Raw genomic sequence first — 13,981 nt, 5'->3', positions numbered from 1 at the left:
TGGGCATACACGGTGTTTGACTTAAACACAGTAGGCTCAGTTTCACATTAGATTTCCTACCTCAAGTCAGCAATTTTGAACCATGAACACAGTATTTTACTATAACTACTTTTATACAAGTGTTTTATATTGGCTACCCTTAACCACACCTTAATTGTTCTGTAGATGCCATGTCCCCAGTCTTTTCCTAATCTTTGTTTTTGTTGCTTAAACATAGTGTGGGAGAAAAAAGTTCACATTAAAAAAGCTGACATTTTGTTTTTAGTTAGCAAATCAATGTAAATTTGTTAGATCGTAACATTAAGATTGAGTTATCCATGTCCTCTATCATTTATGATGCACATGCTGTCACCCCACCTTCACGCTTGGCTAGTTCAAAGACGGTAGGAAAGACCTGGTTGTCCAGGCAACGTGGTCAGACAGTTACACAAACAATTCAATTGAAACACACCTTTCCATTAGAGTCTTAATTAATGTGAACAAACCAATATCTCCTCCTTCCCTCCCATACCCATACAAACACCAACAACCCCATGAGAAAGCAGTAAAAGCAGCAGGGAAAAACTTTGCAATTAGAGCACAGGAAGCTCAAGGATGTTGAACAACCAAAGACTGAAATTCTAAGTTGTTACAGAAAATTTTAGCTATTATTTAATTGGGCAATTATAATTTTAATGTTTCCTAAATTGAACTTGACATTCTGTTAATGTTCAGCAAAGAAAAAAACAAACAATAAACAAAAAAAACCCAAAAAAAAACCAAAAAAAAAACCTTTGCTAAGGGAAAAGCTTAATCAGAAATATAACTTGAGTCTTGAAGTCTTGAATAAATGCAGTTATTTACTGCAGGGCTGACCACACTTTCTGCCAAACTACTGTTTGAACCTGAGTAAAGTGATGTGAGACTGAAAAATCTTAACTCCTGAAATGTTGATACAGTAACAAAATGACAATCTTTTATCTGAGTTGCATGCTGACAAAACGAGAAAAGCCAAATATCCTTTATAAACAAAATAAAACAAAAGAAGTAATACTGGTAATTGGATTTAAACTACTGTTAAAATGTGTATTTGAAAAATTAACTAAAGAAATATGCATTGTAGGTGCATTGGGAATTGCTTTATGCAGCTTCAACTTATATGTCTTCACTCTACAAAGCTGTGAAAAATGAAACCTCACATATCAGCCTGCATTCTTTTAATGTAATGAGGTTAAACCACACCTTGCAAGGTTAACAGCTAAAAAACACTAGAGTCTGGTTACACTTGTGGCCTCAGGTATTTAAAGCCTTTAACCAGCAACCTGAACTCATGGCGGAAGTCAGTATGTGCAAGTTCAAGTTCATGGCCAAACTCTGTATGTAAACAGGGCTGTAAAATAGATGGAGACGATTACTCTCATGATAAAATACTTTCTTATTGCACATAACCTTCTAAAGAGGAAACTCAGTGTAGGATTAACAGTGTTTTTCTTGAAAGAATGTAGGTTTCATTTTAAAGTTTAATGGGGGGAAAACATCTGCTGCCACAACTGCACCTCACACCCTAACCTCCCTACTCTGTAGCTTCTGACGGGATACAATAGTGTCCATTTGTATATTTAATTTAAAGTCCATTTAATGTATTTACAGCTTTCCTGGGGAAAACTGCAGTTGTATGTTTAATGTTTGCATCCAGTGTTGCATTCCTAAACATCCAACAAATTTTAAAAGTTACTACCAGACTTATTTTCATTTCAAACACCAGTGTGCAGTTACTGAAAACCACTGATGGCTTTAATGAGAAAAAAGTGTGGCGGAGTCACTTCCAGACACAGACAGCTCGCCTGCTGCTGAATATATAATCCTCCGCTGTAAAAAAGGACCTCTGCAAACCCCTTGTTCCCTCTTCACTTTTGCTTCTTTCCCGTTTTCAAACATACACTGGCACTGCTCTTCGAACTAGTTACACACATGCAGCCACGCTCTGCTAGGTAGCTGTCTGTCATCTTGTAAATGAAAATTGAAACTATCTGAGATACTACAACACTGTCATGTTATTAGGGATTACAACACTTGTGTGCAGCTCTTAGTTACTGATGAATTATACCACTCATGCAAACAGGTAGATATTGATAGCATCAGTAACTTTACCCTAACAATGGCTTGTAAAGGGCATGGGCACAGATGAAAGATGTTGACAGCAGATATTTCCCTGTGGCTGACAAAATACCTGTTTGACGTCAGTTACGGGGATGTGGCTGGCATGCCTGTCAGCTTCAACACATAAAGAACACACCGTATAGTCCCACATATATTTTAAGAAATTATTGTCCTTTGTGGATTAGATAAGAGTAAAATCCAGACTTTTTACCTCATGATGCTTAGAATTGTTTTAGCATAGATGGTGTTTGCTGGGTAATTCATACTGCACTGCAGTTTTTCCCTAATCCACTGTAAACCCAAAGGCCAAAGAAAACCTACTTTGTTGATCTATATCTTACTGAACAAAATATGTATTATTACAGTGTCCATAATTTATTGTACAACTCCCACATTAGAGTTAGGACTAGGACACCTACCTTGCATCTAGACAGACCCAGTTTATACATAATTCCTTACTTTGGGTTTTTATCAGGGTGAGACTATATAAATTTGTCAGCCGTCAGAGATTTTACCATACCATTTACATCGTAGTAGCTATCCCTTTAATATCTCTTGGCATATTAGGCCATTATGGGAAATAATCCAAATCAAGAAGCAGAACTGCTTTATGGCAGTACTGGATTTTTGCATTAGTGTGATGACGCAGCTTCACATGTCTGGTGTTTCAATTGCTGGATCAACCAAAAAAAAACTTCTGTCCATAAACAGTTTCTCAAATGATTTTCCTGAAACTTTATCAGAATATATATCAATATAAAAACTACATCCTTATCACCCACTCCTGGTTTTTAATCACCAAAGCAGTAATGGTCAGAATAGGTGACTCATATGACTGATTTATCCTTATTGAAAAAGTTTAAAACCCAACCATTATCACCACCTCTGATACTGGCAGCAGTTTCCAATCTAGATATTTCAACACAGGAATGAAGCTATAGGCCATGTCTGAGTATCAAAACCATAAAAATGCATCAGACCACTTAAGTCCACATGCAGACTCCATGAGAAAAATCTACACTGCTTTCAAAAAAGGCACACTTTAAACTGGGAAAGTTGTAAATAATTGCTTCATTAATGTTTAAGAAATTATTTCGCAATGCGTCATTGAGCAAGAATGAACAAACATGCACATTTTATTAGAAAAAACAAAACAAATCGATTGCTATACCAAACATCAGCAAAAATCTGAATATTTCAGTCCCCAGACAGATAGGTCACGATAAATGATTATAATCACTATAAAACCTTATTGATGTTGACTGCATTATTCCCATGTCCCTCCATGAAAAATTAAAGAGCAAATATTCATAAAGCTATTGGATTTAACTTGTGAATTTTGCTTTTTTGAAAGTGGCACAGAGAGATTTCTTCCCTGGGATACCACAATAAATCCACCAATTAAATACTACTGACCACTAATGATACCAGGAAAGGACGTTTTCACAGGGATTATGACTCTCAAGCTAATGTTTCACCTGCTCACACACATGAATCAGATAATAGACTGCTCGTGAGAAAAGGCTATGTGCAAGCTTTCTGCAAGCCAACCACACTGTTTAAAAAGTACTATGGTATTCAAGCCAGAGAGCTCATTGTGTTTTTACTGCTCTTGTGCTGATGAATGAATTAAGGCTACTTGCTAATCCAACCCTGGAGTCTGGGGGACTACTGTCTGCTTGTTAAAAAGTGTACATTGCCTGACCACCTGCATGTGGTTTTGAGCCAACAGGTCACGCTGTCAGGTAAAAACTAACACTAGCTTAGTTTCAGTCAATCTGGAAATGTTTATTTGGAACACTTCCTACCACTTCACTGAACATTGCAATGTGCCTAAACACAAAAAAGCATTTTTTTTTTTTACTTATTCAATACATTATTTTTTTGTTATGACATGTATCTAGGTCTGTTTGCGTTAGCTTGGATTGACTATAATCTGAAATCATATTTGTACAGAAATACTATTAACTCATTTGCTTCATTTCCCCATAAGATGGTTATTGTGGCTAAATATTAACCTAAGCTAAATGTATCTGTTGGTCATATATACACACATACATGCATACACAAAGTGTAAGCAAAAATTCTAAATTCCTTTTAAAATCCATTTCATTTCTAATAAGAGAAAGAAAAACACAGTTTTCTGTTTCTGTGATTTCTTGTGTAAGGAAAGCTCCCCTTACATGATAAGGAAACAGGAGGCTTCTCTATTGGTTACACCAATTGAGTGCCCTCAGTGACCCTTTAATGTCTCAGTATGTACATGGTAAATAAGTAATTCTGTAACACTTCATCCCAGGGTCAAACAGAGGAAATCTCTCTCTCTATAGAAAACCACGTCAGCTGCAAAAGAGAAGCCCAAAATGCCTTGAGAACAAGAAAAAACAGTGGGTTAGTCAGAGAAATGTGAACTCCAGTAGGTTTAAAGCTGCCGGGTTGAGTAACATCAGCCTGACCTAAGCCTGCTGAGAAATTATTTAAGGATTTCTTTCCCTGTGACATTTAACATTTTGCTCTCTGGCGTCTTCGAGGAGCCAGTGACGAAAATCCCTTCAGTGTTTTGCCATGAATGTCCTCAGCGGTGGTACAACGGGGGGGGGGAATAAAAAAAAATAGGTTATTTCAACCTTGCAACCAGGGCACTTGATGACTGAGAGCTGAAAACATGTAAGCAGCATTCAAGCGCGCTGGGTATGTGTAGCTGCTGATATAGACTCCTGTATTTGACTACATCAAAAAACAGTCCGGGTCTCGTAGAAAATGATTAACTCGGTGTTGACGGGAGCTACTCATGCGGTCGAGCACCTCTGCTTTCATTTGGAAAGAAGCCACTCGTGAACTTTGATGTTATTCACAGTGTAAACGGGTGGCAGCGACATGACAGCATTTTCCGCGCTCCGCTGTCAGACCGACGCGAAACTGAAAGCTCAAAATTTAAATCTCACGTACCTTGAAAACGGGCCTCCAGCAGAAAGAGATATCCACACTTAACTTTAGTCAATCTCGTCATTTTTTTTTTTTTTCCCCTTGCTGAAACTACGGCATAGCAGCTGAGCGCAGCTACCAGCGTCTAGCTGACCAGGCGCGAGCGCCGAAAGCGTTAAATTGCATAACAACGCCTAAGTTAATAACGTGCATTTATTAATCGCCGGCGAGCCGTCTGCGGCTTTTGCGGACCCAGTTCATCAACAACGCGCGGCCAAATTTGCCATTCGCGGTCTCTGTGGGCCGTGTCCGTCTATTTTCCAGGCGCTGTACTCCACATCCTCCGCTGGCAGCGGCTTGTAAACAGGACTGAGTGGCTGAGAACAGAGAAAGTAGGTCAGCTGGTAGCTCAATACTCGGCTTACGACGGCAGCAGCATAAGCAGTCGGCTGTGCAACACAACCGAAAGAAACCTTTAGTGCCCGGGAGGAGGGGGGCAGATTGTAATCTTTAACACGTGCTTGATGCATAATACCACCACTCTAAATGCCATTTAGAGTACTCTATTGATGAATTGCCTTTATTTGTGATTTGGGTTTGCAAAGCAGTTTACACGGTGTGAAATTGTGAATGGTATGGTCTGAAGTGATGCCTAGTACCACTGGGCCATGGAAACATGACAAACAGCCCTTAATCTATTAGGCTAGGTCCACATTTATCTATGGAGCAACAGTCAGGTTATCATCATCATCATCATCATCATTATTATTATTATTATTTTATGACACCTGAATGGGATCCATAACAGATGGAACAGAATCTGAACAGAAGCAAATGAAATGATCTTAATGAGTTAACTGTTCGATATGTGACGCCAAGTCTTTTCCCAGTCTGAATTTGCAAAATCTAGTTTGCTTCTTAGCATAACAGAAGGCAATTCTGTTTGTTCACATTCACGTGTTAACACTGGTAGGCTATTTTAAATCCATGTAATGTCTGTTTATCGTTCATAAAAAATCGAACGAACCCCATTTTGGAATCATATTACAACTTATCTGACACATACATAGATAGATAGATAGATAGATAGATAGATAGATAGATAGATAGATAGATAGATATGCCTTGATCACATTCACACCTGGATGATGCCCAGTACAACCACAGTCTGACCTGCCACTGAAGCAGCTCCACTGGAGCAGCTGGAGTGAAGGGCCTTGCTCAAGGGCATCAGCTAACTAAGAAAAGAAAATTTGTTGCAACCAAGACAGAATACAGTCCATGGTCATGTGATTTCAAAGTCAAAGCAAACCAGATGGCTGCCTCTTGCTCTGTTAGTCCTCCTTATTTGATATTTTATGATTAGAATTTCTCTCCAGATGCCCTTGAGCTTGAGACGCACAGTTCAGGCACTACTTGATTTGCTGACCACTTCCGTCAATGACCATCTTCATGTAATGAGTAACACTGTCCCACAGCTGATTCAGAGTGCAGCTGTTGCAGAAGTCCAGATTTTGATGACTGATCCGGCTTATGATATGGTACTAGTTTGATGCCATTTTAACCATCTTGTGAGACATGGAGTCACAGAAGCACAGCCAGTCTCTCTGGTCCTCCAGTGACTTATACCTCAAAAACTAAATGAACACTTCTTTGTGCTCAATGGAATCCTAAAAGTTTGGCATTATACATTTTTTATTGAGGTGATAACTTTTAACTGTTGTGATTGCAGGTACAGTGGCATCTATTCCAACCGGTCTGCAACACCTAACTTGTGCGGTGCGCTTAGTTACGGACCTATCATTAACGTGATGGATAATCAAGCAAGTTGTCTGCTGAACTTCTAACCAAGCAGCCAAAATATGCTTTTTATAAGAAGGTAAACGTAGACTATTCATTATGTTGGAGTTTATGAAGAAAATAACAGTAAATTACATAGGAGAGAAAATGTTCGTTCTGCACCTCTGTGTTGGCTGAAACTTTCAAGCATGTTACAGTTCAGCCAGACTAAACACAGTGAGGTTACCAGGCACCACAGAGGCCCCCCACTAAACTGGCCAAATTCAATTCAGCGTGGAGCTCCTACTGTGTATCACGCTGGTGTTCCAGTTTCTCTCATGTCCACAAGACATGAAAGTCAGGAGGATGACAGACACTGAGTTGGCAGGTAGGGCTGTGCAAAGCTAAATTGCAATATTTTTTTTTTTTTATAACTATGATAACATATGGGTGTTGTTGAAATGTAGCAGATCAGGCCGCAGAACATAGAGTACAGTGGAACCATCAGTAAGCACTAGGTAACCACCAACTGGTTTAAAAAGAAACAGTACGTATAATACTTCAGGAATGATGGAATATTGTTATTGTACCCTCCCAAATGAGGAAATTGCTGGTAAAATAAAAAATAAAAAAAAATCAACAAAATCAACCAGATGGAAATGTTTTCAATATTATAAAAGTGACCCAGCTCAGACAAAGACACTATGCAGAATATGCTTTCAGCCAGAGTAAACCAAGAAAAACACAAAAACAGAAACAAAACTATTCCATTCAATCACCTTGAATTGTATGAAAAAGTATGAAATTACTACCCACACATCTGTCAGTAAATCTGCAACTACATGTTTTTATTAACACTTTTTCTGCTGTCAGCGGCAACCATGGGGCTCAATCAACGCAACAATAATTTGCGTCCTTGTTTGGGGCCTCATTTTAAAGTCATGCTTGTAGACAGTCAGGTATGATTACTTTCCAAGGTGTTGTGTAGCAGAGTTTTCAGTATTCCACTAACAACATATATTCATATTTGGGCAGTCAGCAAATCAGACTGGAAAGCAACCATAGATTTTCTTCATTTAGATTAAAAAAATAGAGGAACTTTTTTATTTTTTGTAATGTGAACTCATGTTTGCACAGTTAAAATTTATTTATTTAGCTAGATTTTTTTTCAATTCAGTGGGGCCTTTCAGTGTGGAGTTTGCATGTTCTTCCCCTGTTTAATTTGGTTTCCACCAGGCAAATGTATCCGGATGTGCATAGTTTAATCCACTCAATAAGATTTAAACTTTCTACTAAATATGAAAGTTTGAGTCTCTAGAAGCAGGTCTTACACAAACTGTACCATCATTTGAACACAGCTTTGATCATAAAGATAACAAGATCTGACTTGCTTTATTGTATATTGCTATCAGATTTTGAAAACCAAAAGCTGATGTCAAAGTACTGAGGTTTACAAGAGCTAAAAATGTAATAATAATCAATTTTATTTGAATGGAACATTTGATACAAATGCATGCAATAGACTCTGCTTCACAGAAATGAAAAAAGAAAAAAGACACAGATGATGAATAAGTGATGCGGGAGCTCAAGACTCCTGAAAAAGCATATAATTAGACCACAGGAGACACATGGAGGCTCCATAGGGAGATGAGAGGTAACTGTCCAAAAACTCTGACCTTCAACACACAAAAATCATGCAACATGATGTCAATAAACTGCACACAGCACATCTGTATTTACCAACCTGTCTAGTCTTTGATTGCTTTAAACCAAAGGATACTAAAGGGACGAGAAAGGGAAAAGCTGTGGTTCTTTCTAAACAAAATGCTACATTTTAGGGATTCATTCCCAATAGTTCCTGCAAAGTAATTGTAACACGTTTGGATTTTCTCTTAATAGCAAAAACAAAAACTATCTATTCTTTTTCCGTCAAGCTCCAATAATGCATGCATAATGCATAGCTAGCCACAGAGGACATTAATGTTTTTCAATGGCCTGATGATTTCTGAGGCTCTTAACTGAACAACTTACATTACAAAGACTCTCTGCTGTGTACCTGACAAATAATTTCCTTTGGGCCAACACAGAAAATCCAAAGACTGTGCAAGGATAGAACGCTATGCTATACTGCAGCCAAACTTTGTGGTGTGCAATGTACAGACTGGTGCAAAGTCCTGGTTGAAATTATTGGCACCCCTGAAATTTAAGGACAGAATTTTGAATATCTTGAGAAAAAATGCAAATTAACCAATTTTGTATAATCAAAATATTTAATGAAATATCCAAGATTACTGAAGAAATTAAAATATAAAAAAAAAAAACTTGCATATCAGTGAAATAATACAACAAAAAATGTACCCCGGACACAATTATTAGTACACTTCACTAATATTTGTTTGCAGACCCTTTGGTTAAAATGGCAGCTTCTAAATGTTTCTTGTAGCCATCTAGAAGCTTCTAGCACCTGTCTGCTGGTAGTTTCTGCCACTCTTCCATTGCTATGCCTTCAAGCTCTTTTAAATTTGCAGATGGCAGATTTCAGCTCTCTCCAAAGGTTTTCAATGGGATTTAGGTCAGGACTCATTGCTGGCCAGTTTAAAAATAAGTTGATCTTTGCCTTTTCAACCATTCTTTTGTGCTGCTGGATGCATGCTTTGGGTCATTGTCCTGCTCAAAGACCCAAGACCTTCGCCTTAAACCTAGTTTTCTCACACTGGCTAACGCATTTCGCTCTAAAATGCCTTGGTAATCTTCTGATTTTATCATTCCTTTGATACATTCAGTGCCTCCAGTACCAGAGGCAGCAAAGCAGCTCCACAGCATGATAGAGCCTCCACCATGTTTTACTGTAGGTGTTCGTTTCCTTATGGGCTTCATTTCGTTGCCTATAAACAAACTGATGCACTGCATTCCCAAAGAGCTCTACTTTGGTTTCATCTGTCCATAGAAAATTATCCCAGAAAGGCTTATCTATGAAAGTTTTAATAAACATTGGTCTTGCTGTTTTTGTGCTTTTCTTTCAATAGTGGTGTCTTCCTTGGCCTTTGCACATGGAGGCCTACTTGGTTTAGTGTGCGGTGTAGGGTACGGGCTGAAACCACCACTCCAGATGGCTCCAGGTCAGCCTGAAGCGCTTTAGATGTCTTGCGTGGTGTTTTTTCCACAATCCGAAGCAACCTTCGCAGACTTCTCTCATTGAACACCACATCCTGGAAGCGACTTAACAGTTTTATGACTGTGAAACTTCTCGACAACATTACAAACTGTTGACACAGGGATTTCAAGATCTTTGGCAACTGCCTTGTAGCCTTTGTAATTATTATGTTTTTGATAATAGCATTTCTGATGCTCACAGACAGCTCTCTTGTCTGGAAACTGGAAACAATCAGCCTCTTATAATGCAGTAAAACCACCATTCATTAGTTAATTCAGGTTATGTGAAGACTGAAAATTATGCACAGGTGAGTCTTATTTGTTTTTTATTTTGTTGGAGGAACTAATTTAAATTCATCCAAAGGATGCCACAAATTGTGTCAAGTGCACATTTCATGTCTGCATCTTTTATTTCACCATATGAAAGCATTTTTTGTTGTTGCTGTTGTTCAGTAACTTTGGAAATTTTAATAATTATTCTGATTATACAAAATTGGTTAATTTGCATTGATTTATGAAGGTATTCTAAATTATGTGCTTTAAATTCAGAGGTGGCAATAATTTCAGCCAGGACTATAGTTTAGCCATGCCATGGCTTGACTCTAAGGATTACAATGTTTGTCTGTTGGTCATTTGGTCCACGTGTTTGGTCTTCATTTGGTCAGGCTTCCCACATGATGTATCCTACTGAATTCTGTGATCCCCTGACTTTTCCTCTAGTGCCACCATGAGGTTCACATTTGTGGCTTTTAGTGAAATGTCACAACAGCTATACTGGATGGACAGCCATGAAGTGAGTTGAGTACTCATGTCCGTCTCAGGATGAACTGTAATAGTTATCAATACACAGTGAAATGTGACAAAATGCGAGTGCCATCATCAGCTCAACAAATTGGTTTATGAACAAACACCTGCAAAACTAATGACACTCCCATTAGCCTCACCTGTACTTTGTGCTCAGTCCTAATTAGCACATGCTAATTAGCACGCTAACACGGTAAACTAAGATGGTGAACATTAAACCTATCAAACATCATGGTTGGCATTGTCTTTGTGAGCATGTTAGCATGCTGACATTCAGATTTAGCTCAGAGCACTGCTCTGTCAAAATGCAGCCTCACATGCATGGCTCTAAACTCCTAAGTCTTGTTACATAAATATCTCACCAAATATGCTGTACCTCTAAAGTGGCACACTAAAGTGATATCAGTATGTTAAAAGACAAGTCAAAAAGGTTTAATGACATATCAATGCAACGTCAGCTGCCGCTTGATTTGTAACATAACAAAAGAATTAATGCCAATACACAATACATACACAAACTGGTACCAAAACAATGCTGAGAAAGTGAACAATGCCAGAGTGATGATATAGGATCATTCTGAGCTAAGTTGTTGCTGTGCCAGCAACCAACAAGTGTGAGACATCTAAGACTCATAAAGATCTCCCACATTTTACTGCATTATTCACCATCCGCCTACATAGAGATTAGTTCCGTTCTTTTATGTAGGTCATGCTATTGGATAATGAGATGACATTTAGCGCTCATAAGCAGGCCTCACTACATAATAATTGCTCAGTGTTGGGTTCTTTACATCCTGTACCTCTGTCCAGACTGCTTGCCTTTACATCAGTGAAAAACTGGATTATTTTGATAATCACTCAGACATTAAGTCATATTGCCTCTAGCTACATCTTTGATACTGGTATTGATGATGTCATCATGGCCCTCTGCTGAGGCACTGGCTGTCATTAATTAGACTGTGGCACTGCTGTTCGCTCTGTGTTCCCATGGTAACAATGTGTGGTGTCTATTTTCCCCTAACCAAGGCAGCTATGTCCATTAAGCCACTGGTTTCCATTTTCTTCAGGTCTAGGAGATTTTTCATACACAAACCCATTTGTTAGTCTGATGAATATTAATAAAGCGGCTGAAAACCTTTCTGGCTGTATGCTTTCCTCATTATAACAACCTAAACTCATCCTTAATACATTGCAACAACAGTGTTACATGATTTAATGCCGGGCTCAAAGATAAGCTAAAGAGAGGATTTACTTTTGTAGCTTTGCGTTAATAACTCCCTGTATTTTTATGTTAAATAATAATTGATGTACAGAATTTGTCAAATGAATATGGTGGTTACACTACTAGTCAAAAGTTTTACAACGAACCCATTTTTCCAGTTTTTATTGAAATTTATGCAGCTCAAGTCCAGTGAATAATCTCAAATGGTACACAGGTGAAAAAAAGTTTAGGTCACCAAAAACTGAAAAATCCTGTACATTTCATAGAAAACAGGCCTTATTCAGGGATTAAGAAATTGTTGTTGATTACTTACAAACCCTCTGTCTGTACAAAGTCAGTGTTGGAACAAACTGTGTTACTACAACCTCTGATGCATTATTAGGACAATACTGTACTGCAAGAAGTAGGACTGTATATTGTTGTCAGAATGGTGAAAAAAAAAAGCAAGTAACAAAGGAAAAGAAATTTAGATTAAATTTATGATTTAAGATTCCATGATCCCTTTTTTTTAAACTTTATTATTTATATTTTGTATACTGTAATTTCAGAGTACACTGAGACATTACACAATGTAAATTACAGTAACAACAGGGAAAATGGAGTTGTTCTAAAATTTTTGAAGTACTGTAATTCACATCTTAGAATCTTATGGGTCCTTATTTTAGACAATCAATACATGATAAAAACTTATGGAAAGATTGATGTTGCTGAATGCTTCAAACTCCTGAGCTTTGTCTTCTCTGAGAAAGATAAGAACATCACATCAGCAGTAGATGTTCTACCTGCAGCAACTGAAGAAAATCACCTTATCACAGGAAACGGTGGCTCGTTCTACATAACCATTCTTCCATCAATATACACTGCTGGCTGGCTTGAAGTTACACAATGTTCAAGTCAAGGACATTTTGTACCATGTAATTCAGTATAGATGGAGAGCACTGGCTACAACTTCAGACCTCATCCAACAGCAGAGCAAGGAAATTGGAAAGCAATCACAGAATGGACTATTTGGGGCAATTCTCACCCCAAACAGCATTTTCTTCCATTGAACTGCCAATGGAAAAAGGCACTGGTCAGTGAAGAAACAAATCATTGTGCCCATCCTGAGCTGTGCTTTCCCACAAGTGTTGTTCGTCTAAAACAAACAGCAGCTTCACACTAATCCTCCCTTGGGCAACAGCTGAACCCTTGCACTGACTGAGCTCTACGTGCTGGACAATCCTGTCACAATAGAGTCTAACACATCCTCACCTGCTCTGCACTAAGGAGAAAACACATGGCCTTTCCCCATGCCCTTCATAACTGCATCTGTGTAAACAACTTCAGTGATGGTCAATAAATTACTCAATCAAGAGATTACTATTTGAATAATCAATAAATTATTATAGTAAATTATCAAGCAAAAATACCACTGACATAACTATCAGTTATTTTTACATTTTATATTTTACACTGGACATTTTGGTATTTTGTAGCAATTACTTCTGAACTCCTATTAAAATGTGATGAAAATGATTGGAGATTGCACACATTTTAGATACTAAATGAGTACTAATTCATAACTAACAGCTGAATAATTAACCTTATAATTTTAGTCTGCAGTGAACTCATTCCTGTGCAGTTTTACTGTACATTTTATGTAGGTTTCTTTCACTTATCCCTTGTTTACTTTGTTATGCTTATTCAACAACATTTGTCAATGATTTTGGTGATAGTTTACCTAAAGTGCCTTGTAATTACACATTCACCGCACAGCACAGCCTCAGGGTGGGTGGCCGCAGCCTTTCAATGAGAAAGCAGACCTATAAAACAAACGTCCTTTCAGCAGGTAGATCTACTCTCAAATTTCCTTATAATTATATTCTTTTGGCAATTCCAAACGAATCACCAAATGAATCACTTCAAATTATTTCAGGCCTTTTATTGTCTGCTGCTGCTCAGGAAAAGATGCAATTACCT

The 13,981-nt window shown here is 38.0% G+C and overlaps 1 protein-coding gene across 3 annotated transcripts in view; it reads right to left on the bottom strand.

The window, feature by feature from the left end:
* Positions 1-13,981, bottom strand: part of npas2 (neuronal PAS domain protein 2) — a 43,271-nt gene that overhangs the window by 21,214 nt on the left and 8,076 nt on the right. Inside the window, exon 1 of one of the 3 annotated variants that reach the window (XM_040150095.1) lies at positions 5,089-5,413. The exons of the other annotated variants lie outside the window; for them this stretch is intronic. The gene's annotated coding sequence lies outside the window, so the exon portion shown is untranslated. Of the gene's footprint in view, positions 1-5,088; positions 5,414-13,981 lie in introns of those variants that run through there. 3 annotated transcript variants of the gene reach the window in all.

This window comes from Xiphias gladius, chromosome 17 (genome assembly GCF_016859285.1).
Source record: "Xiphias gladius isolate SHS-SW01 ecotype Sanya breed wild chromosome 17, ASM1685928v1, whole genome shotgun sequence".
NCBI classification, from domain to species: Eukaryota; Metazoa; Chordata; class Actinopteri; order Istiophoriformes; family Xiphiidae; genus Xiphias; species Xiphias gladius.
Note: the sequence above shows the minus strand (reverse complement) of the source record. Positions and strands in the feature narration are given on the sequence as shown.